This window comes from Doryrhamphus excisus, linkage group LG14 (genome assembly GCF_037039965.1).
Source record: "Doryrhamphus excisus strain RoL-2023G ecotype Guam linkage group LG14, RoL_Dexc_Guam_v1.1, whole genome shotgun sequence".
NCBI classification, from domain to species: Eukaryota; Metazoa; Chordata; class Actinopteri; order Syngnathiformes; family Syngnathidae; genus Doryrhamphus; species Doryrhamphus excisus.
This window is the reverse complement of record NC_136370.1, coordinates 7,620,059-7,646,788: the sequence shown is the minus strand read 5'-3', so window position 1 is coordinate 7,646,788 and position 26,730 is coordinate 7,620,059. Positions and strand designations below refer to the sequence as shown.

Sequence of the window (26,730 nt, the reverse complement as noted above, 5' to 3'; positions counted from 1 at the left end):
TTAATTTAATTTTATTTTTTTTAAATTAATTTAAATTTTTAATTAATTTAATTTAAATTTAATTAATTATTTTTAATTAATGTTTTGATTATTTTTTTTATTTTTCTTCTGGTTTCATATGGTTTTCTGTGGATATGTATGTTGCGCTACTTGGAGACAGCAAAGCAGTTTTTTTATTGGCCCTCGGCAAATTCTAAAAATACAAAAAAACTGAAAAAAATTGGAAAAAGTAAAAAAAAAAATTTAGCCATTGTAATATTATTAAAGAGAGAATTCTTATTAAATATTAAATTATTATTAATAATATGAAATATTATTAAAAGAGAGAATTATGAAAAAGTTAAAAATGGTACAATGTCAAGTGTTTGACCTTCGAACAGATTATTTCCAGTATTCCATTATTTCGGATGGGGATTTAGTTTTTTCCAGCAAAGCAGTTTTTTATTGGCCCTCGGCAAATTCTAAAAATACAAAAAAAAAATTGGAAAAAGTAAAAAAAAAATTTTTTTACCAGTCGTAATATTATGAAAAAAAAAACAGAATTATGAAAAAGTTAAAAATGGTACACTGTCAACTAGTTGACCTTTGAACAGATTATTTCCAGTATTCCATTATTATTATTATTATTATTATTATTATTTCGGATGGGGATTTTTATTTTTCCAAATCCAAAGAAATTGGAGGGCTATTTTTAAATGTTAGTCCATCTCGGATGCAAACTAAAAAATGCTTATGTTAACCAACTGCTACCAACACTTAACTCACTAAACTCACTCTTATTTTTTTTCCTTTTACTGCTGCACAGTTATGAATATTTAAACCGTTGTTAAAGCAGATGGGCTGGCGATTGTACGGCTTTTTGTTGACGTAGTAAACAATTGCTCACAAACAAGCGGGGGCAGATCAAATGCAAGGAGTAAGAATTGACAGAAAAGTGAGCCGCTCAGCTGCTTTGCACTTAATGTGTCACAAACATGTTTGAAAAACACTGAAGTCCTCCCAAGGGTTTCTGTTGTTGTATTGACATTGAGGACAAATCCAGCTGATTGGAGCTGGGATGGACACAATATGTTTACCGGCAGCAGTAAATACTTCCTACTTAATAGTGTTTCATCCCTCCCAGCATCCTGCACTTTGTTAGCCCAGTAAAAGTTTTATACAGGCGCCACAGTTGGATGCTCTGTCCGCTGCCGGTACGAGTGACGAGCTCCCGTAAACCAGCCTGACAAAGGCGATAAATAGACTGAAGTGGGTGAAAGTCGCTGCCTACTCATCCTTATTCTTTCATATATACAGTGGTGTGAAAAACTGTTAGGACATAATCTCACTAAGATGAATTGACTGACACACACATCATTGATTGACACATGTGTGTATGTGTGTACTGATAATATCAGTGTGGAAAAGGTTATAATGCCATTTCTAAAGCTTTGGGGCTCCAGCAAACCACAGTGAGAGCCATTATCCACAAATGGCGAAAACAGGGAACTGTGGTGAACCTTCCCAGGAGTGGCCGGTAAACCAAAATGACCCCAAGGACTCATCCAAGAGGTCACAAAAGACCCCGCAACAGCATCCACTTGCCTCAGTTAAGGTCATTGTTCATGACTCCACCCAAAAAAAAAAAACCCTGGGCAAAAAAATGGTGGAATTCCAAGACCAAAAACACCATTAAGGCTTGTCTCAATTTTGATGATCCCCAAGACCTTTGAGAAAATAATCTGTGGTCTAACCAGACAAGAGTTGAACTTTTTGGAAAGTGTGTGTCCCATTACATCTAGTGTAAAAGTAACACTAAAAGTCAATAAAAAAAAAAAAAACATCACACCAACAGTAAAATATGGTGGTGGTAGTATGATGGTCTGGGGCTGTTTTGATGTGACTTACTGTGATAAATGGAACTCTGAATTCTGCTGTTTACAAAAAACTTGTCCTATTATTGCTCATGTTTCTCTCGATCAAAGCAAGAAAGCATCTTTACTAGTGTCCCATTATGTAGTGTGTACTGCATATATTTCATCCATATTGATATAATGCCACCTTCCCTAAACAGACTATTATTAACATTCATGCCTGTATGTACTGTTTAGTGTTGTATTGATTGAGAGTAAAAAAAAGTAGTAAACATTATGAGCCAATCCAAAATGACTGTAGGCTGTCTTTGTATTTGTTCTTTTCTTAAGATACCTTTTGAAAATTCTTTTTTTTTTTTCTTCTGTGGGTGCTGTAGCGCCGGGGAGAATTAGTTTTCCCTAGCAACTTTACATATTCATCGCTAAGTACAAAATAATTTATGATGACAAACAAGCTATTAATAAAAAATCAATAAAAGTCTCCATAGAGACTTAGGTGAAACAAGATGAAGTGTGTGCTTAATGGCAAAAAATGTAGTTTTTGTCTGCAGAATGATGCTGCACAGTGTCCGCCTTAGAAGTGTGGATAAGCTATTTAATGTGTGTTTTATTGCTACTTGCATTGTATTTATGGCATTGTTAATATCTGCTAAGCATGTGCTTAGCAAGCATGGCTCGTTAGCTTTCCTAGTAACATCCACTTACTCATTCATTCATTCATAGTAGCAGACAAAGAAGTGAAGTGGATCACCAAAATGTATCAAGATATATATATATATTTTTTTTTTTTGGTCATGTCACACATTTACTGTTTGTTGCCAGGCAGATTTAACAGGTCTCAAATATAATTGCGCTATTAGTCAATGAAAAAAAACAGAATAGATTAGAGAAGATAACAATTTTTTGAGCTTTTTAATGTATAAAGTGGATCCCTACAATCCCTCTTTTATTGTGATTAATTAGTCCCAGACCTGACTGGGATAAGTGAATTTACACCAATAATTTTATAGTTTGAGCATATAATAAATAAATATAAAATATAAAAAAAATATTTATGACTTTCTAAATATGTGTTTAACATTATTGGAGACCTCTAGATGTGAAATAATACTACTATAGTCACTTTTACACTCATATTACTTAATATAGTGGACATTCATTCATTCATTCATTTTCTACCGCTTTTCCTCACGAGGGTCGCAGGGGGTGCTGGAGCCTATCCCAGCTGTCTTCGGGCGAGAGGCGGGGTACACCCTGGACTGGTCGCCAGCCAATCACAGGGCAGATATAGACAAACAACCATTCACACTCACATTCATACCTATGGACAATTTGGAGTCACCAATTAACCTAGCATGTTTTTGGAATGTGGGAGGAAACCGGAGTACCCAGAGAAAACCCACACATGCACGGGGAGAACATGCAAACTCCACACAGAGATGGCCAAGGGTGGAATTGAACCCTGGTCTCCTAGCTGTGAGGTCTGCGCGCTAACCACTCAACCGCCGTGCCGCCCCCTTCCAGTTACTTTTGAATAAAAAAATATGTAAAATTTGCTTTCTACCTTTCAAACAACTTACAATATATAAGAAGTAGAACGCAAAATGCATATGCGATGCTCACTTATGTGTTTTTTTTTTGGGAAACATAGATGTCATGTTTGATAATATTTCAGCAGCTAATTAACCCGTTTCCACCACATTTGCACTAAAATGCTTTACATTTGTACATATGGGCAGATGATTAATGGGCAGTTGTCAGCAAGGGGCAGTGTAGGGACGTGCCAGACGGAGGCCAATTTTCTCAGTTGTATGATAATTTCCATGATAAATAATTCCCCAAATCCTATAATTTAGCACAATTTGACCCCTTACATACATGGTTATTAATAAACACAAACAGGACACAACCTGCACTGTTCTAATTTTAGTTTTATGATGACATCCTCATTAGCAGTGTAGTGCATCAATGGTGAATATGTGTCTCCATTTGTCCTGCTGGGTTGAGCCTGAAGTAGTCCAATCTGCGTCTCGGTACAGAAGGACACATGGATGTACTAGTTCTGCTTGGCTGGTCAGTCATGGCTTCAACAGGAAGTAAGATGACCTCCCACAGTGTCTGTATGTGGCATGAAAATGTGCGTGCGCCCTCAATCAGGAACACTGATCTCTCTTGCAACATTTTTTTCCAATGTTTTCTTTTTGTGTTAAAAGTGAGGACAACAAGTCAATAATCAAGTATCAATATTATTGCTACAAAATGTGACTTCAGCTCGAGAGGAATTAGTGTGATGTATATTTTTTGTGGAATGTCATCACCGAAAGGCAGCAGTCACGGCACCCATTATGGTTTGAAATACCGTATTTTCCCGACTATATTTTTTTTCATAGGTTGGCTGTTCCTGCGACTTATACTCCAGAGCGACTTATAAATGAAAAAACTTTATGTTACATAAATACTGGACACCTTATCTGTTCATGTTTATTTTTTGTGTAGCTGAATAACCATTGTGTTAGCATATCTTACATCTATTCAGCCTGTTCTCTATTCTTTTATTGTTAGAACTTTACTTCCTAGGTCATTACCCGCAATTACCATTGAATTACCCGCAAAAAGTGCGACTTATGTATGTTTTTTTTACTTAATTATGCATTTTTTGCCTTGTGTGACTTATACTCCGGAGCAACTTATAGTCCAGAAAATACGTTAGTAGTAATTCTTTTTACTTTTACTGAGTCAGCACATACTAGCTCTTTCTCTGTGACAATGTCGCAGTAACACTGATTGGTTGTGATGCCATTATTGTATGTATGTACTTTGCGAACGCAGTCTTTTTGTTGCTAAATCTGATATCCTTTCAGCAAAATTTTCTCAAAAGAAATTTGGGGTGGGGCGGCACGGCGGGCGAGTGGTTAGCGCACAGACCCCCCAGGGTTCAATTCCACCCTCGGCCATCTCTGTGTGGAGTTTGCATGTTCTCCCCGTGTATGCGTGGGTTTTCTCCGGGTATTCCGGTTCCCTCCCACATTCCAAAAACATGCTAGGTTAATTGGCGACTCCAAATTGTCCATAGGTATGAATGTGAGTGTGAATGGTTGTTTGTCTATATGTGCCCTGTGATTGGCTGGCCACCAGTCCAGGGTGTACCCCGCCTCTGGCTTGAAGACAGCTGGGATAGGCTCCAGCACCCTCCGCAACCCTCGTGAGGAAACAAGGTAGATAATGAATGAATGAATGAATGAAATTTGGGGTGGCTCAAAACGCTCTGTTTGAAAAGGCGTGGTAAAACCGTTCCTTTATGATGTCACAGAGGGGCAGACTTCCTTATATATAAACTCTCTGCCCTCACCCAAGCGCTGCTCCTCTGTTTACTTGTTTTGTGAACATGCATCTGGACCTACGCCTTTCCAACGTTACTTGGTTGTGTGTAAACGTCAGAAGGGCAAGCAGTAAGTAACAGTTTATTAATGCCATAACTGTGTTTATTTTGTGTTAGTCAAGGAGCAAAAGCGCTTGTCTGTGTAGCATTATAGCACAGAGGATGTGGGGTTGCTAATGGCTTTTCCCGAGTTTTTTTACACACTGGTAGTCCTGCAAAACACATTACATGTTACCGATGCTGTAGAAACGCTAAAATGCTAAAGCTACTTACCATTGAGAGACGTCTTGAAGTTAGGAAAAAATTAGCATAGTAGGTTCTGTTTAAAATCAACACAAAGCAGACACCCAATCATACTGCCACCAAGCCAGATCCCCTCAACGCCCTGACTGCAACCTTGAAATTCTGTCCATAAAATAGGAAAAAGGAGCAAACAAAAGGTTATTTTAACTCTGTCTTAACAGTTAGCACACCAGCTACGGTAATGAGCAGCAGCTTCAGCAAGGGAGGAATAACACGATGACCTGGTTGCAGCAAGGTAGCAAACTTAAGTGTGTCGTTCTGTTACATATTGTTCCATGCACAGGCTTATAAGTGCATCAAACATTCATTCATTGTGCTGGAGCCTATCCCAGCTGTCTTCGGGCGAGAGAGAGGCGGGGTACACCCTGGACTGGTCGCCAGCCAATCACAGGGCACATATAGACAAACAACCATTCACACTCACATTCATACCTATGGACAATTTGGAGTGGCCAATTAACCTAGCATGTTTTTGGAATGTGGGAGGAAATCGGAATACCCGGGGAAAACCCACGAGAACATGCAAACTCCACACAAAGATGCCCGAGAGTGGAATTGATGAACTCAGGTCTCCTCGCTGTGAGGTCTGCGTGCTAACCACTAGACCGCCGTGCCGCCTGCATCAAACATGCTCTTTTGTATTGTTGAGTTGCATCATCACCTTGTTGTGCCTCTTGCGCAAAAAAAAAACAACAACCTAAAAGACATAAATATATCTTTGGTAGCGAATGAGTTAATCTTCCAAACGTCCAAGGATTCCAAAGTTTTGAGATGCATTAAAAAAACCTTATGGTGTTATGTGTCATGGCTGCCTCTCTCTGGTATGTGTGTGAGTGACAGGAAGAAAACTCTAACTCGCTTCGGGAGATGTTGTTGGTCATCGCTTGTTGGTTTGGGAGTATAACTCTTTAGGCCGTAAATCGAAGACAACATGTTGTTGCCACCTGCTGTGGACCTTACTTCCTGTTTATTTCAGGATTTCTGTTTTTAGAAGAGCCTCTTCAAGAACGCAACATGGATGTTGACACTCGGTCTTTATCAAGTTTCATTTGCTATATTTGAATGATTGTAAAAGTACGTGAGAAGCATGGAGACAAACGGGAAAAAAGTCAGAGTATTCTGTGAGGATTGATAGACTCCATAACACCAGATAATGATCTCCCCAGGGTGCTGGCGACAAACGTTCAAACAGGTGACAGTGTCGCAGCCACCCCTGTGTCATGCCCACCCTTTTCTCCCCACCAACCTCTTTTTTGTTTCTTCCTTTTGGGGAAGCACATCGATTCACAATTGTTTGTATTGTCGCCCACACACATTTTCACGGGCAAAGAACTGTTTGACGCCTCGACAGTGTCCTCATTTTGCAGCGATGAAATTCCACAACATCCATTCTCATTACTCGGGCAGAAATGACAGGGGAAGGTGCTTAAAAGGTGTCGTTTGAGAAATGAGAGGGGGTGGGGGGGGGGCAGATATTATGCGGCGGTCTTTGCAAATATAATAGGAAGCGCATCTGTTTGTACCGATTGTCTGCGCTCTTTACAAACACAATGGATTCGTTCAGTGGGTGTTGATGGGGAGGGGGGGACTCACAAATCAACCAACTTGGTTCTCACTGCTGGGGGTTTGCACTCACACATACAATACATACATAAATTTTTTTATGTGGCTTATCCTGGGCGCTGCAGACTACCCCAGCAGAATTGAATTGATGAGTCAGTTCGAATCAGGACCTGACCTGGATTTGATCCTCTTTCAGCTGCATGAAAGTGAACCACTGTCTACATTTAATGGGGAGAAAAAATGCTAATACCGTATTGATCCAAGTATTATTGAATCCAAATACACGATTTTTGGTCAAAATGGAAAAAGGCTGATTGTCTTACATTCTTGTCTCAGGATTTATACATGGAAAGCAGAAGTTGGCGTCAAAAACGTCTCTCCAAAGCAAGCAGCTTTTCTTCCTGTCACTCACACAAACAAACAAACACAGACAACAGTCTCATGTAACATGTAAGCAAGCAACGCAGGAGTTATGATGCTAATTTCAAGATAATGGTGGTCAATTTTCAAGCACATAAGAAATATAAATCTTATTGTAATGTATGGTCTTTATCTTTTTGATTGCGTATTTTAAAAAAAAACAGACTTAAAAAAAGGGTTCGTCTTATATTTGTTAATACAGTATTTATATTACTTTTATCGAACAACTGTTTAGCAGTTTAAACAACAATCAATTTTCAGGTGTTGAAAATGATGGGTTGTCTTATATTTGGGCCAATATGGCAGTTGTACTTGTATAACAGTCATCAAACAACTTTTCAGCAGCTAAGATACTGTTTATATCATTTTGTGCAATCTCAACGAGATGCAATTTTTTTTGTAATTTCACAATTTTTTTTTACAAATGTTGAAAAAGAGGGGTCATCTTATATCAGAATCAGAATCAGAATGCCCTTTATTGTCGTTTTACATATAGTAGAATGAAATTGCAGCAGCTCCATTTTCAGTGCAAGACAGTATGACAGTACAAAATATAGAAATTTGAAGAATAAATACAGAATAAATAATGTAAGGTAATGTAAATAATGAAGGATCTACATTGTAGAGGATGATTGGTTGCCTTGGTTACATGGTTACATCTTGTTGAGGGAGATGATGGCTCGAGGAAAGAAACTGTTTTTTAGTCTGTTATTTGTATATTCATTCATTCATTTTCTACCGCTTTTTCCTCGCAAGGGTCGCGGGGGTGCTGGAGCCTATCCCAGCTGTCTTCGGGCGAGAGGCGGGGTACACCCTGGGCACATAGACAAACAACCATTCACACTCACATTCATACCTTTGGACAATTTGGAGTCGCCAATTAACCTAGCATGTTTTTGGAATGTGGGAGGAAACCGGAGTACCCGGAGAAAACCCACGCAAGCATGGGGAGAACATGCAAACTCCACACAGAGATGGCTGAGGGTGGAATTGAACCATGGTCTCTTAGCTGTGAGGTCTGCGTGCTAACCACTAGACTGCCGTGCCGCCCGTTATGTGTATATATTCAGGTCAATATCGTATTTGGAATTACAAAATAGCTATGGCATCCCTTTTTTGCAATCTACGTCACTTGGCTTTTTTTTTCAAATCGGTGTTGAAAAAGAGGGGTCGTCTTATATTTGGGTCAATGCAGCATTATTTTAGTGATCTAACAAGTGATTCTATTTTTGTCTTTTTCACAAAAAAATTGTCTTGAAAAAGAAGGGTTGTTTCATACACAAGCTCGTATATTCAGGTCAGGATAATTGTCTGTGATGCAATTTCATACATTATTGGTCTCTTGCACACTGCTGATATATTATTCAAGATTCTTTGCAGTAGCTGGTATCCAAGGTCGTGTTGAGTCAAATCTCATTGTCGGGGCCCCCATCTAACCGTACACCTGCCTGAGCCACTTTGTTCAACAGACGTCACATCATGCTGTGTGGTCCATGTTGGGACAGAACATTACATTTAAAACACGACAGGAACTAGTCGAAAAACAGGGGAGTCTTACTAATTTTCTTCTTCCCTCCATTTTTGACACAATCCCTCCCTGAGTTTGTTTTCTCTTTTATTCCCCCTCAGCCCCGCACCCCCCCATACCAGTGCTTTTCACATGTAATTTTTCTTGCAGACTCTGGTCTCCCCCACTGTGGAGCTTTATAGCAGTTAATATCACCCCGCTTACACCCATTGGGTGGGATAATGGCATTCATCGCTCACTTATGCCGCACAAAAAAGTGACACTTTGCACTCTTCGTGTTGACAAACAACACAAACCTCCCATTGCGTTGTCACTCTCTGTCTTATGCGTTTGCCTTCTTCCTCTTTCGCTGTTTTCACACTCTTCCTCCTGAAGTCGCATCCCCCGTAAAGAAGGTGAAACAACACCTCAGGGAAATAAGTGGCTCTTAAGAGTATTTGCTGACCCATTTTGGGTAGTTAATGTAGTCATAATGCACCCTTTAATTGTCAAATAACAATGGGATTTCTTATTGAATGCCTGTCATACCATTTTATCAAAATGTTGGAGGAAAATGTACCTTTAAAGTCAGTAATGGTCATGGAAAGTCCTTAATAGACTAGCCTGGACGCTTCTTAATAGTTATTGCTTGCATGGACATACATGTTACTGTTTGTTAGTTAAGTGTACAAACTTGCACACTGTTTATTTCAAGGCATAATATATTGATACTGTGTACTCAAAAAAGTTCATTTAAGTCAACTAATGTAATGCATTCTAGTTATGTTTCATGTTAATTCCACTCAAAATATACTTGTTAAGGGCTACACGGCGATTCCCCGCTCTGGCATCTCTGTGTGGAGTTTGCATGTTTTCCCACATGCGTGGGTTTTCTCCGGGTACTCCGGTTTCCTCCCACATTCCAAAAACATGCTAGGTTAATTGGCGACTCCAAATTGTCCATAGGTATGAATGTGAGTGTGAATGGTTGGTCCCGTGGCCTGTGGCAGACTGCGCTGCTCACAAATGGTGCGCTGGCCACACTCTGATAGCGCCCACTGGGTTAAAGGCAGTGGTTCTCAATTACTTTCTGTCAACCAGAACACTACTGAATAGTAGTGTGACGAGAAAACACAAGATTAAAAAGTGACAAGATTTCTCAATCAGAGAAAATGTCTTATTACTTGATGAATTGAAATTTGCCGGCCTCCATATACAGTAAAGTCTCGTTATATCGATATTGTCGGGAGTCGGAAAAAATACCGATATAACCGTACTGTCGATATATCCGATCCTGCGCCGAACTGCATTAAAAGTGGGCAATAATGCACTTGACATTGTTCTATAGCATAGAACAATGTTCTTGTGTTTCAAGTACATGGGCCAGACGTAGCCGGGGGGGTCTGGTACCGTGTAGTTCCTTAAGCATTTGGTACTTTTTTGGTATTGAAATCCTTAAGCAAAGGTTGATTTAAGCTGCTTTTGTATCGATATAAGCAGACCAAATTGGCTGGCGGGAGATGAAAAGGGCATCGTAGTAACCGGATTATCATAATAACCGGGTATCGTACTAACGGAACTAATTATATCATAAAAGACTAGAAATTTCCCGGGAAATGAAAATAGTATCGTAATAAGCAGTAATTCGTTATAACCGATATCGATATAACGAGACTTTACTGTATTCCCATGTACTTGCATGTCTGTTTTCCTCGAACAACAGCGTTTGAAAGATCATCTGAGTGAGACCTCTTGTCATACATTTGCTTTTCTCCTCTTTCAAACAGCTGAAAAGCCAGCATTTTCAGAAATGCTGCAAACACTCGAGAGTACAAATTGCCTGTGACAAAATACATGCGACAAACATCAATTCCACAACTTTACAAGAGTGAAAGATTACATGTAAAAGGAAATATTGCATTATTGTGATCTATTAAATCTCATCTCGTGGACCCAATCACATACATCGCCACGCCGCTGTCTTTGTTAACAATCACATCTTCATTGAAGGTAGAAGTAACCTTAGATGTTCGTTTGTCCCTTTCATCATATTTATATGCATTTCAAATTGTTTTCTGCATGTAAAACTATAAATGGGTTTTGTTTCTGGAACCAATTAATCAGCTTTGCATTATTTTTTGTGGGAAAAAATGTTTAGCATACATTTTGCTTATAGTTGGACATTAATGACACAAACCAAGGTTCCACTGTGTTTTCATTCTTCATATTTCATTTTAACACAAGCCAGCTTTGAAAGACTCTTGCAATATATAGACCTAAACCTCTGTTGGAGTCCTTTTGCATCATCCAGTGTCAGGTGACTCACGTCTTAAGTGGCTTAAGATCAGACATGCCTGTGTTCCATCTACAAAAGGTGACAAATTGAGAGGTATTTGCGTCTGTTTTTGCCACGCTGACTGCGTCTGCCCTTTAAATCTGTCTCCAGGGTAACTGAAGCAGTAACTCCTGCACCTGTTAAGTTGAGAGAAGAGACTCCACGGTTCACCTGCAATCACCGCTGTTTAACAACACTCCCGTGGTTTTAGACCTGCAGCATCACAGCATGTGGCCCTTAAATGGAACCAAACCCCATTGTGCTCGCAAAGCAATCAAGCAGCAAATTAGCGCCAATTTTAACAAAGGACTTTTATTCATTTTCACTCATACGCCGACACTAACGACACAGCCACTGCGAGTTAGAGTTCAATGTATGCCGCCAAGCACACCAGATGGTGCCTGTAGGGGTTTCTGGGGGAATCCGTGACCTGCAGAAGCCCCCACAGTCCCAGAGATGGTGGCTGGTGTGTGGCTACAGCAAAGACAGCAATGGCCGACTGCAGGGTCACGACAGAGGGGACACCGGGCGTGCTTCCTACAATTGTGACAAATCCGATGTGACATGTCAGTGAATGTTGGGTTGAACATTGCCTTCTTTCACCTTTCATACACACATGAGAGGACACAGGAAGGGAAATGTGTCAGTGGTATTTTGCTTCCACAAAAGCAGAAACAGTTCAGTTGCTCACTGTTGTGTGAGTCTAACAGTAGTGTTTTGTTGTTTTTTCTTCGCTGGAAATGAAGGACTGTGTCTTGTTTGTACATATATGCATGTTGCTGGAGACACTTTTTATCTGTGATGAGATTGAGGGCAGCGAGAAAATGGAGCAACACAGCAAAGCGGTAGCATGAATGTTTTGCCACGTAAGTCACTATGAGACATCTCCGCTAACAATCAGCGACCAATAGTTGCAACACTTGTTGCCATGCAGATTTCACGGGGTTCAAGCATAACTGCCCCATAGACACACCTGGATTGAGGAAGAGGATATTAAACATGCAAACACGTTTACCTGTTTTATCATTTCTTGCTTTCTCGAAGTGGACTGTCATCCCAAAGCAGTGGGCGACCTTGATTCTTCTTTGTTATGGCAATACTACTATAGCAATGGTTCTAGCTATATAGTAGCAGACAAAGAAGTGAAGTGGATCACCAAAATGTATCAAGATATATATATATATATATATATTTTTTTTTTGGTCATGTCACACATTTACTGTTTGTTGCCAGGCAGATTTAACAGGTCTCAAACATAATTGTGCTACTAGTCAATGAAAAAAACAGATTACAAGAAGGTGGCAATTTTTCGAGTTTTTTAATGTATGAAGTGGAGCCCTACAATCCCTCCTTTATTGTGATGAATTAGTCCCAGACCCGACTGGGATAAGTGAATTTACACCAATACTTTTACAGTTTGAGCATATAATAAATAAATATAAAATATAAAAAAAATATTTATGATTTTCTAAATATGTGTTTAACATTATTGGAGACCTCTAGATGTGAAATAATACTACTATAGTCACTTTTACACTCATATTACTTAATATAGTGGACATTCATTCATTCATTCATTTTCTACCGCTTTTCCTCAAGAGGGTCGCGTGGGGTGCTGGAGACTATCCCAGCTGTCTTTGGGCGAGAGGCGGGGTACACCTTGGACTGGTCGCCAGCCAATCACAGGGCACATATAGACAAACAACCATTCACACTCACATTCATACCTATGGACAATTTGGAGTGGCAAATTAACCTAGCATGTTTTTGGAATGTGGGAGGAAACCGGAGTACCCGGGGAAAACTCTCGCATACACAGGGAGAACATGCAAACTCCACACAGAGATGGCCGAGGGTTGAATTGAACCCTGGTCTTCTAGCTGTGCGGCCTGCGCGCTAACCACTCGACCGCCGTGCCGAGTATTAGGGCATCAGACATAGTTTGTTTTCTTCCTGCGGTGGCTATTGTCTCATCAATGTAACATTACAGACACCTACTGATCAGTAAAATCCTACATATTTGCATATTGCATTTCTGAATGCCTTGTATGTCACGACGTGGGCGTCACCCTCTCGTGACAGCTCTCTTTGTTTCCTTCCTCTGTTCCTGTTTCCATGCCCTTATTTTGGTAATCACTTCCTTCTGTTCTCTTCCGTTTTCTTTACCCCTGCTCTTTTCACACACCTGCTTCTAATTTCATTACCCCTATTTAGTTCAGGTGCGTGCTCTTTCTGTTGTGGTTTCATTGCGAATTGTGCGTTGAAGTGGCTGTTGTGTTTTCCTGTGGCTGCCCTTTTTTGGATTAAACTACCCTTTATTTGAACTTTTTGTCCTGCTCTCTGCATCCTGGGGTCGCAACGCAACACCGTCGAGCGCGCCCGTGACAGAATGAAACCACCACCAGACGACCTCGCGGAGAGCGATTTCGATTTTCATTGGCAGATCTTCAAGGCCTTGCAGAAGGAATCAGCCATGTTTACCCCGGAGGAGCTGGAGGATATGGTTTGGGGGCCAGACGGCACGCGCATCCCCATGGCGTGGGTGTATTCGGGACCCGCAATGGACAAGCCTATCCGACCACGACGCCGACGCACGTCTCGGCCGACCTCTGCAAAGGGTTTGCGTGGCTGTAAGGTGAGGGCACCCCCTTCCTCCACGCCATGCCACGTCAAGGCGGAATTAACCCCCCACGCTGTCGCTGAGTGCCGGCCCATCACTCCACTAGTGATGGTGCCCCCGTTACGACAGCCCGCTGAGCCCCAGCCGCCTACCTTTTCAGATTCCCTGTTGCCCCCCATGCAACACGAAGAGGAGTACGGCAGACTTTCCCCTCCGGTGCCTGAACCACGCAGCCTCAAGGGTTCCCAAACCCCGGCTCCCGTGCCAAGCTGCGTGACGGCCCAGATTCCTCCAGTGCCCAAGCCGCGCAGTCTCAAGGGTTCCAAAACCCCGGCTCCCATGCCATGCTGCGTGACTCCCCGGATTCCTCCTGTGCCCAAGCCGCGCAGTCTCAAGGGTTCCAAAACCCCGGCTCCCGTGCCAAGCTGCGTGACTCCCCAGATTCCTCCTGTGCCCAAGCCACGCAGCCTCAAGGGTTCCCAAACCCCGGCTCCCGTGCCAAGCAGCGTGGCAGCCCGGATTCCTCCTGTGCCCAAACCCCGCCTGAGGTCCCTTGTAGACCTGGTCCGGGCAGCTGAGCAGGCGGAACTCAAGACCCTCCTCCAGGTCCCCCTCCTCCCGTCCCAGGTTCCACATCCAGCAGCATACGGCGTCTGGAATCCGCCTTCGGAAGGGGGGGCTAGTAGGACCAGCAGTGCGTCGGAGGACGCACATCACACCCCGTCCGTGGAGTGTGGGGACGATGCCCTCTGCTGGTCGCCCGAGGAGGAACAGCCCACCGGACCTCCAGCACGACCGGTTCTAGCAGCTAACCGGGATGTGCTGTCCGGTATGTTACCATTCGCCCAAGACTCACATTGCTGTTCCTCTGTTTCACAGTCCAGCCAAGATCCAGGACGCGCCCCTCCTCCTCCGGCCTCCGCTCTTCAGCGGTGGCATGCCGCTCCTCCTCCGGCGTCACCGATACCACGGCGGGACGCCACGCCTCCTCCTCCGGCGTCACCGATACCACGGCGGGACGCCACGCCTCCTCCTCCGGCGTCACCTCTTCCACGGCGGGACGCCACACCGCCTCCTCCTCCGGCGTCACCTCTTCCACGGCGGGACGCCACGCCGCCGCCGCCTCCTCCGGCGCCACCTCTTCCACGGCGGGACGCCACGCCGCCGCCGCCTCCTCCGGCGCCACCTCTTCCACGGCGGGACGCCACGCCGCCGCCGCCTCCTCCGGCGCCACCTCTTCCACGGCGGGACGCCACGCCGCCGCCTCCTCCGGCGCCACCTCTTCCACGGCGGGACGCCACGCCGCCGCCGCCTCCTCCGGTGCCACCTCTTCCACGGCAGGCGGGCCTCCCCTGCCAGGCCCACCACCCTGGCCGGCCCCCAGAGGGGTCCACCCATGGCTTCTGCTGGGCCTGCCGTCATGGCCGTCCTCCAGAGGAGCCCGGTTCCCTTCGGGCTGCTCACCCTGCGGGCCGCCCCTCCTGCGTGGCCTTGCCACCCTGCAACCCACCTCCGGTCCCCCCGCCTCCCCATCCCTCTTTGTCTGTGGACTTTTTGGACGTCTGGGATCCGTCCTTGAGGGGGGGGTACTGTCACGACGTGGGCGTCACCCTCTCGTTGCTCTCTTTGTTTCCTTCTCTTCCTCTGTTCCTGTTTCCATGCCCTTATTTTGGTAATCACTTCCTTCTGTTCTCTTCCGTTTTCTTTACCCCTGCTCTTTTCACACACCTGCTTCTAATTTCATTACCCCTATTTAGTTCAGGTGCGTGCTCTTTCTGTTGTGGTTTCATTGCGAATTGTGCGTTGAAGTGGCTGTTGTGTTTTCCTGTGGCTGCCCTTTTTTGGATTAAACTACCCTTTATTTGAACTTTTTGTCCTGCTCTCTGCATCCTGGGGTCGCAACGCAACACCGTCGAGCGCGCCCGTGACAGAATGAAACCACCACCAGACGACCTCGCGGAGAGCGATTTCGATTTTCATTGGCAGATCTTCAAGGCCTTGCAGAAGGAATCAGCCATGTTTACCCCGGAGGAGCTGGAGGATATGGTTTGGGGGCCAGACGGCACGCGCATCCCCATGGCGTGGGTGTATTCGGGACCCGCAATGGACAAGCCTATCCGACCACGACGCCGACGCACGTCTCGGCCGACCTCTGCAAAGGGTTTGCGTGGCTGTAAGGTGAGGGCACCCCCTTCCTCCACGCCATGCCACGTCAAGGCGGAATTAACCCCCCACGCTGTCGCTGAGTGCCGGCCCATCACTCCACTAGTGATGGTGCCCCCGTTACGACAGCCCGCTGAGCCCCAGCCGCCTACCTTTTCAGATTCCCTGTTGCCCCCCATGCAACACGAAGAGGAGTACGGCAGACTTTCCCCTCCGGTGCCTGAACCACGCAGCCTCAAGGGTTCCCAAACCCCGGCTCCCGTGCCAAGCTGCGTGACGGCCCAGATTCCTCCAGTGCCCAAGCCGCGCAGTCTCAAGGGTTCCAAAACCCCGGCTCCCATGCCATGCTGCGTGACTCCCCGGATTCCTCCTGTGCCCAAGCCGCGCAGTCTCAAGGGTTCCAAAACCCCGGCTCCCGTGCCAAGCTGCGTGACTCCCCAGATTCCTCCTGTGCCCAAGCCACGCAGCCTCAAGGGTTCCCAAACCCCGGCTCCCGTGCCAAGCAGCGTGGCAGCCCGGATTCCTCCTGTGCCCAAACCCCGCCTGAGGTCCCTTGTAGACCTGGTCCGGGCAGCTGAGCAGGCGGAACTCAAGACCCTCCTCCAGGTCCCCCTCCTCCCGTCCCAGGTTCCACATCCAGCAGCATACGGCGTCTGGAATCCGCCTTCGGAAGGGGGGGCTAGTAGGACCAGCAGTGCGTCGGAGGACGCACATCACACCCCGTCCGTGGAGTGTGGGGACGATGCCCTCTGCTGGTCGCCCGAGGAGGAACAGCCCACCGGACCTCCAGCACGACCGGTTCTAGCAGCTAACCGGGATGTGCTGTCCGGTATGTTACCATTCGCCCAAGACTCACATTGCTGTTCCTCTGTTTCACAGTCCAGCCAAGATCCAGGACGCGCCCCTCCTCCTCCGGCCTCCGCTCTTCAGCGGTGGCATGCCGCTCCTCCTCCGGCGTCACCGATACCACGGCGGGACGCCACGCCTCCTCCTCCGGCATCACCGATACCACGGCGGGACGCCACGCCTCCTCCTCCGGCGTCACCTCTTCCACGGCGGGACGCCACACCGCCTCCTCCTCCGGCGTCACCTCTTCCACGGCGGGACGCCACGCCGCCGCCGCCTCCTCCGGCGCCACCTCTTCCACGGCGGGACGCCACGCCGCCGCCGCCTCCTCCGGCGCCACCTCTTCCACGGCGGGACGCCACGCCGCCGCCGCCTCCTCCGGCGCCACCTCTTCCACGGCGGGACGCCACGCCGCCGCCTCCTCCGGCGCCACCTCTTCCACGGCGGGACGCCACGCCGCCGCCGCCTCCTCCGGTGCCACCTCTTCCACGGCAGGCGGGCCTCCCCTGCCAGGCCCACCACCCTGGCCGGCCCCCAGAGGGGTCCACCCATGGCTTCTGCTGGGCCTGCCGTCATGGCCGTCCTCCAGAGGAGCCCGGTTCCCTTCGGGCTGCTCACCCTGCGGGCCGCCCCTCCTGCGTGGCCTTGCCACCCTGCAACCCACCTCCGGTCCCCCCGCCTCCCCATCCCTCTTTGTCTGTGGACTTTTTGGACGTCTGGGATCCGTCCTTGAGGGGGGGGTACTGTCACGACGTGGGCGTCACCCTCTCGTTGCTCTCTTTGTTTCCTTCTCTTCCTCTGTTCCTGTTTCCATGCCCTTATTTTGGTAATCACTTCCTTCTGTTCTCTTCCGTTTTCTTTACCCCTGCTCTTTTCACACACCTGCTTCTAATTTCATTACCCCTATTTAGTTCAGGTGCGTGCTCTTTCTGTTGTGGTTTCATTGCGAATTGTCCTTGCGTTGAAGTGGCTGTTGTGTTTTCCTGTGGCTGCCCTTTTTTGGATTAAACTACCCTTTATTTGAACTTTTTGTCCTGCTCTCTGCATCCTGGGGTCGCAACGCAACACCGTCGAGCGCGCCCGTGACATATTTGTTTTTTGTTATTTATGCATGAAAGTGCTTAATTTAGTAAACATTTGTTACATTGTTTTGTTTGTTGGCTGCACTGTGGGGGAGTGGTTTTCATGCAGGCTACACAGCTGGGAGACCAGGGTTCGATTCCCCGCTCTGGCATTTCTGTGTGGAGTTTACATGTTCTCCCCGTGCATGCGTGGGTTTTCTCCGGGTACTCCGGTTTCCTCCCACATTCCAAAAACATGCTAGGTTAATTGGCGACTCCAAATTGTCCATAGGTATGAATGTGAGTGTGAATGGTTGTTTGTCTTTATGTGCCCTGTGATTGGCTGGCGACCAGTCGAGGGTGTACCCTGCCTCCCGCCCGAGGACAGCTGGGATAGGCTCCAGCATGCCCGCGAACCTAGTGAGGAAAAGCGGCATAGAAAATAGATGGAAAACGCATTGGTCTTAATGACAATTTTTTTTGCACCCCTGCTATTTGAAATACTAGAGAAACTGATATTTATTCATTTATCTATACTGTACAGACTGAACCTGGAACTGTAACCAGGAAAATGTGACAAAATTGAGAGCATAGAAGCATATTCACGAGTTAAATTGTGTGTTGAGTACTATAAATTTGTACATGTTGGTAGGTCTGCATTGAGAAGCACTAGCACTGTCTTAAAGCAAGTCAGGTTTTTTATTATTTATTAAGTGAATCATTGATTAGTGTGTCAACATACTTAAGACATAATCACAGACATAATTACCACCTGGAAAATCATCCTGACCCCCTTTTTTTTCCACCCATCTTCAATGCAGCATATATAAAATGTAATAATTCTACCTACACATCTGCTCAACCCCATAACTCCCAACCCAGGATCTTCGAACACCGGGAGGTGTTAATAATATTTAATGTTAAACACCATCTGTTAGCTGCAGTGCAATGTGAACACCGATACGTTGGCGGCAAACACAATTAACAAAGCCAAGATGTCAGGCAAGAACGCTGCTGAGGTTGCCGGGTGGGCTTGCAGCATCCTGGGGAAAAAAAAGGCGCGTTCGGTGAAGTGATGTAAGCGGAGATGACTTTTCTCATCTCCGGGGAAAAGAAAGTCCTTATGTCCCCCACCCTCCTGGTTCCATATACTCCTATGTGCCTTTATGTGATAGGAATCCTGGTATCACTTTTGCTTAGAGGTACCTGCTGTGTTATATATCTGCTTTATAGATGCTTGTCTCTCTCAATTTGAATGTTGCATGTGTAGACGCTTAACCAAAATGAAAACAAATTTCATTCACTTTGCTTTTACGCGGTTTCTTGCGCCAGCATGCTGGGTTTGTGGGTGGAATAAGATCAAGAAAAAAAAAAAAGTATGAGGAGCACAAAAACCTGGGAACTTTAAAGATATTCACGCACCGTAATTAACACCTCCACCGTGACTAATGAGGTTACATTTGCAGATGTAATTTATGGGTGGAAAGTTTAATCATCCGCTGTTGTTGTTTTTTTTTTTTTTTTAAGATCCTATCAAAAAAGTTGGAGGTATGCACGTTACGTCGGTTTTATGACATTTTATGACAAATTTAACCATGTCGCCTTCTGCTTTTATAGCTAGTCCATGACCAGATTTGAAGTAAGACACAACAAAAGCAATGCAAAAAGATACTGAGTTTTGGCTATAAAACAGTAATTAGGGAAGAGTGAGTACACCACTATCTATATCTGTATCTAAATTATCTATATCTGTACCTGTACTCGGAGTGGGTGGGGCATAAGGTTTCACCTAAAATGGGTGGGGCTTATATCGCTACATTATAATAATACATTTTATTTGTATAGCGCTTTTCAAAATACTCAGAATAAAAACTTGAATAAAGCAAGTAAACAGAATACAAGACACACCAAAATACAACATTCATTGGGTAATACACAGTTAAAACATGAGTAAAAGTGGGGGGCGGGGCACAGCAGTCAGATATAAAAAAAAATAGACATTAAAAACAGATTTAAAAAGGTGGGTTTTGAGTTGTTTTTTGAAGGTGGGAAGGTCAGGGCAAGCATGGAGTACATTATTTGAAGTCAGAAATTGCCATGGGTTGATCAGAAGTTACCATGTTTATTATTCCGCTATATGTGTACTGTGTATGTGTGTAAGTGATCTGTTATCTTTTATGCCGCTACTGTGCAGGTGTACCTAATGTTGTCAATTGGAGACTGTTCCCACTGTTTGTGTACTGCCAATTAAAAATTACCAACTGAAAATTAACTAAATTCTCATGTTATAGGTAGCACATCTGTTTTTTGATGACTTCATGCAATAAGACAAAAAATAATTTTCAATCAAAAAAAGAGTCTATGCAGTCATCCCTTGTTTATCGTTGTTAATTGGTTCCGCGATAAGTGAATTTCCACAAAGTAGGAATATTGAATCCTACTTCCCGGAAATTCACTTATCACTTAACTAATTAAAATCTGGCCCCACTGCAGCTACTCAGGGGTTACGTCCCATGCAGAGTGGTCTAATGCCGCTCAGTTTAATGGCCTGTTGAAAAATAACGAAAACCAGGACAATTTCATCGATTGCTCAAGATGCTCAAGAACATTCAGTAGTTCGGAGTAGTGATTCCCAACCAGGAGTATGTATATCACTCGTGGTATGCGAGCAAATTGTATTGATCATGTTAAGGCAGGCAATAAAATGGCCTAAACATTTGCTTCAATAAACCCAATTCCTGTTTAAGTAGGTGGATGGCATACACAAAAGCAACATGCATGCGGAGTCCCTCAAGGCTCATTTCTGCGAGCTCTGTCATTGACTCTTTGTGAGCTTCCATTGCACCCATAAATGTAATTAAATGACCCTCACACATATAAATAGTTGTAAGGGCACATGAAACGTGCTGTTGCTGATTGCTGCACATTCACCAAGAGGCTAAAAAACACTTGCCCTTTTGAATCATTTGTCATTCTTAACTATTATATTTCCTTTTTAACGTCACGCTCTCAAACACTACAAATCATTTCTAGGCTTGAAAGCACCCTCATCACTCACAAATGTTCTTTTTTTTCTTTGTGTTGTTGAAGTGTGTGCGGCGTTTGACACTCGAGGGCTATTCAAGCACCATTGAAGAAACTGTCATCAAACTCTTTAACCTGTCTGATTTTAAGAGAAAAAAAAATCATTATAAGCCTGCTAATCTAATCGTTTTACCTCCATTAAAACCTCTGTTTTGTATTAGTCCCGCTGTGCTGACATTTTATGATATAGCAAAAACTATCTTGTTTTACGCTTGATGGTTTTATCGATTCTAGAAATTATGAAGTTTGAGCTGGAGGTAATTGGCAATGACGCAGCTGCTTAGTTGTCACTCACTCTAAATCAGATCCCCAACCTTTTTTGCACCACGGACCAGTGTGGTTTGGGTCTTTTTTTATCCACGGACCGGCAATGTGTGGCAGAAAAATACAGCAAATATAAAATAACACAACAGGGCTGAAATTAAATGTTAAGTGCAGGGAAAATATAACTCACCCGCTGAATCAGTGGGAGCCCTGAGCTTGTTTCGTTGCGACGAGATGGTCTCATCTAGGTGTGATGGGAGACAGTGAGTCGTTAATAAATTATTTATTAGCGGCCCGGTAGCAAATGCACCACGGACCAGTACTGGTCCCCGGCCCGATGGTTTGGGGACCTCTGCTCTAAATAAATGCTTCTGATTTGACCTTTTTGTGCCAAGATTTCATGTCTCTAACACCTAACTTATACCTGTGTTACTCTTTGAGACTCAATCATATAAATACCTTGCTGTTGTAAATTTCTTGCATTAATTAATGCCAGAATTTTCTCCCTGGTCACATTGATATGTAGCGGTACCGACGACTACAGTAGGTAGCCCAAGTGATGTGGTGAGGTGTCACTATGCAAGTAATTTAGTTCTTTGGTGAAACAATGTTAGGTTAATATGTTGTGGTTGTTAAAATGTTGGTGGTCTTTGGAGGTTTTTTCAGAATGCTTTAAAGTTGTGTCCTATTACGTGCTGTGTTTGCTGCCTCTTTTTTGTCTGTTCATATCTTCAGAACACAACCAAAAGAGAAATATGTGTGTTCATGTCTTGTGGATGATGGGCAAAATTCTACTTTTTAACATCAGCTTTGCATATACATATCATGCAGATGCCTGCAGGCGATGTGCAGTACACACATGGCATGTGTAAAGCTCATCATTTTTACTAACTTGAACTAACTTATTTATTGTCATTATACAAGATGTACAACGTAATTGGAGAGCTTCTCCTTTCAGTGCAGTAGTCAAGTTTAAAAAACAAAAAAAGTATATAAAGTAGAGTAAAAAATACAATTTTACAAGATAGATACAAGATACGTATATACAAGATATCCAAAATATACACATAGTATTGTACAGGAGCATATGCAGGAGCAGATATATTAATTTTAGTGCAATGATAAATGGGTCATAGTGCAAGTAATGACTGGTGTATACAGATGAGTAAAGTCACATATGATTGTATTGTAATGGCTTGTTAAATAAATAAATATGATTGAGGTAGTAACAGAGGCAGTGATTGAAATATTGCACATTTGCATTATGCTAATGACTGGGTACGTTGTATGTCTGAGTTCAGGGTGGTGATGGCTCTTGGGAAGAATTACAAAATATCACAGCATCAGTGACTCGTCTACTTTGAGCATATTGCAGTAACTATACATCTGAGTTTTATAGCTTGAACTAAGCATTATTTTTTCATTTTTTTCAAGTGCAGCTCTATCTTGTCCGAAAATGGTCTGCATGTGCTTCAGCTATAAGATGTGTTTCTATATTTCATAACATAGCAATGACTCACAACATAGTTTCCCTGCACTCCCTCTTTCCCCTGCAACACCATGTTCACTAAGGTGACGGTGTGCAGAGCGCAGTCATCTTTTGCATGCCCGACTGGCTTTACTGGTATCACTGTTCACACGTTCAGGTTCATGTGACACTGACCTGTCTTGCTTTCTCCGGAGGCTGCAGCGACTGTGAGGCTCTTAATGGACACTATGATCCAGGCTGGAAAAAGGCACAGAGCTAGTACGTGATGAGAATCTGTCATCTGTTGGCAGCTTCACAAAAGTGTACGTTAGCCGTAGACACATGTTATTTTGTAAACAATGATCAACTCGAGTGCGGCGAACTATTATCGATGTTATCAGCACCATACTGTGTGTTCATCTCTGGGACTGATTTGCTGCAATGCTTCACTGGGCGTTATGTGGATTCACTGAGAGTAGCAATATGCCTCCCAGTATCAGTATGGCCTCAGAGCTGCTTCTATAATGCATGAAGATCAATATGCTGTGGCTTTGTCGGTGAGGCCTCGCAACTCCGTGTACATATCAAGTATTCCTGCCAACTGCCCCATCGTTTGAAGTGATCCGTGCATTCGGATCTATCCCGACTCAGGGGAAAGTGGATTGTTTTGGAGTAAAAGGGAAAAGGAACAAAAGCATGTTTGGATTGTTTCTGTCATTTGCAATTTTTAGGACAGGATTTCATTTCAGGTATTTGTTGCTTAGCTCATGTTTAAGGGTCCTTTGTTATGGAAAATTGCCTTTTCGGTGACGTTATAACAACAATATCTGTCCCAAGAGCCTATTATCGAGTACCAAACATCATCTTCTTTGCCTTCCTGTTAAGAGAAGAGAATATCCACTCTGACCGACCCTGAGCTAGATTAGCCTCGCCCGTGTACACCCCCCAAAACGGCAAGCTTTGCCACACATCTTAAAACAAGGCCCGAACTTCTGCCAATTATCTCTCTGCTACAGACAAGGAAGCTTCAAGTTGGATCATTTTGTTTCTCTTCAGGTATTATGTATTTAAATTAAAAAAATTAAAATTTAGCACGGGCGGCACGGCTGTCTTGTGGTTAGCGCGCAGACCTCACAGCTAGGAGACCAGAGTTCAATTCCACCCTCGGCCATCTCTGTGTGGAGTTTGCATGGTGGAAACAGGTTAATTAGCTGCTGAAATATTATCAAACATGACATCTATGTTTCCAAAAATCACATAAGTGAGCATCGCATATGCATTTCGTGTTCTACTTCTTATACATATATTGTTAGCTGTGTGAAAGGTAGAAAGCTAATTTTTTAAATATTTTTTTTATTTGAAAGTAACTGGAAGGGGGCGGCACGGCGGTTGAGTCGTTAGCACGCAGACCTCACAGCTAGGAGACGAGGGTTCAATTCCATCCTCAGCCATCTCTGTGTGGAGTTTGCATGTTCTCCCTGTGCATGCGTGGGTTTTCTCCGGGTACTCCGGTTTCCTCCCACATTCCAAAAACATGCTAGGTTAATTGGCGACTCCAAATTGTCCATAGGTAGGAATGTGAGTGTGAATGGTTGTTTGTCTATATGTGCCCTGTGATTGGCTGGCGACCAGTGCAGGGTGTACCCCGCCTCTCACCCGAAGACAGCTGGGATAGGCTCCAGCACGCCCGCGACCCTTGTGAGGAAAAAGCGGTAGAAAATGAATGAAAATTTAGCACTGTAGCTTACATAGCTACACTCCAATTGCTAACATTTGTGTCCTCCTGTCCACAAACGCTGTGTTCCCAGTGGGGCTGACTACAAGCACTTTTAAACTTAATTTCCATCATCAAGGCTAGATATTGGGCAAAAAAAACTTGGAGAAATGTGGTGTTACCCAAAGTCCAGGAAAGTGAAAATACACAACAGTAGTAATAAGAACAATTAACTAATACAAAGTGCAATTTCAGCATACATATACATCATTTGCAAGCAGCTCACTTGTAATTAGTATACTTGGTGTAAAAGCACTACAGGCAATTGCTATTAGTCCAGATGGTGAACATCTGCACTGCATTTCTGTAAATACGACTGATGCATAGCCACAATATGTAGTTCTTCAGCTAGAACATTATACCATTAGTACTGTATGTGTTTGCTTTGGAGGTGTGCTTCTATTGCTGCATATAATCAGTGAAAAAATATGCATATTTAAGCAAACTGTACATATTCTTGACTTAAATTAAACATTAAAGCATAAAAATGGCTAAATGAACGAAAATACAAATATAAGACATAAAGAAATAAAGCATAAAGAAATGCAGTGTAATATCTGTGCACCTTTTTAGTAGGTGGGTGTGCTGCCTACAGTAGTCTGTTTAGCAGTATGGAGAGTGCAGTGGCTGACTTAAGTTGTGGCCGACAGCAGCTCCTGTGTTCTTTGCTGGTTAATAAAGCGACTGAAGTGCATCGTGAGTAGGCACATGGACCAAAACTCATGGATTTTATATTTTCGGAACCCCAGAAAAATGCATATGTACCAAACTGTACTGCTTGGTAGAACCAAGATTGGAAACGGTTGTTTTCATTATTTCTTCTCATGGAGGATCCATCCTGTGCTTCAGTTTTGTGCGTGATTAATGACTGATCTGGTGTCTCTCCCTACTTTTACTGAATGCACCTTCAGCATATCGACATTGGTGAGGAGAGGGCTCAGTGATACCACGCCCTGGCGACGAGATGACGCCTCTCTGGCTCATTGAACTGACACTGATCTGCCTCCGAGGAGCACTCAAAAGGACAGAGCGGGGTGAATGAAAGAGAACGAGCAGGACAGTGGCAAATGCTGTGGGAGAAGGAGAATGAGAAGGGAAAGATGGGATAGTAGCAAGTCTCTGAGGATCTGTTATGTCAATGCCAGCCAGAGACTTGTGAGGGCAGCTGAGCGTTGCTGCTTTTACAGGTAAGACGACGAAGACACCAGAGAAGGTGCTGCTGTACTCTCTAAGGGCGAAGCTTGGTTTGGGATTCTAACCCTGTAAGAAAGAATGAGAAAGACAAAACCACAGGAGACATCATAATAAAAACTGACCAGCTACAATGGCATGCAAACCCCTCTGACTCAATGGTGCCACCAGCTCAGTAGGGTATGGTATACATTTTTCCATGACACTTTTCTGTAACAATGGGATGAAGTCAACCCAAAGGTATAGGTAAAGGTATAATGCAACGCCGGTACAAGGGTATGACACCGAAGATTATTCATCTCTCCCGCCCTGCTGTGTTGAAAACAGTTGTCAGTTAAACCACTATGGTACACTTCACACATTATGTCCTATATAAAAAGGCACATAAATGCATCTTCTGTTCCAGATCTAATGTGGCTATTTCTTTGTGACAAAACCCCAGTGTCTCTGGTTCCCAAGATATTCCTCCAATATGTTCCACTGTTCCACTATGTTTATGTTCATTAAACAAACACACACAAATAGTGTTTGATAAAAAAAAAAAGTCACATTTGGAGTGCGAAGACCAGAAGTTAGGCAGATAACTAGCTGCTGCAAAGCATGTATACAAAGATGGAGGAATAGTCCAATGGGGAGAGATTTGGTAAAGAATCAGAATCAGAAAATTGTTTATTGCCAGGTATGATCAAACACATACTAGGAATTTGTTTTGGTGAAGTAGGTGCAGACACATCTATTAAAAAAGAAGTGATCAAACACGCTGGCATCAATTGACATAGCCTGTGTCATCCTCAATATAAGAGGCGCTCTTTTGTCGGCGCAGTAGATATAGGACACTGATCGGTTTTTGGGATCGGCTTTAAAAGGCATTTATCGGCATATGCTGATTGCGTGTTTTT

At 44.0% G+C, this 26,730-nt stretch overlaps 1 long non-coding RNA gene across 1 annotated transcript in view; it reads left to right on the top strand.

Annotated features, from left to right (window-relative positions):
- The window catches only part of LOC144901710 (uncharacterized), a 56,799-nt gene extending 30,808 nt beyond the window's left edge, over positions 1-25,991 (top strand). Inside the window, exon 3 of the long non-coding RNA XR_013629777.1 lies at positions 25,552-25,991. This is a non-coding gene — a long non-coding RNA (uncharacterized LOC144901710). The remainder of the gene's footprint in view (positions 1-25,551) is intronic.
- Positions 25,992-26,730: the final 739 nt, after the last annotated feature.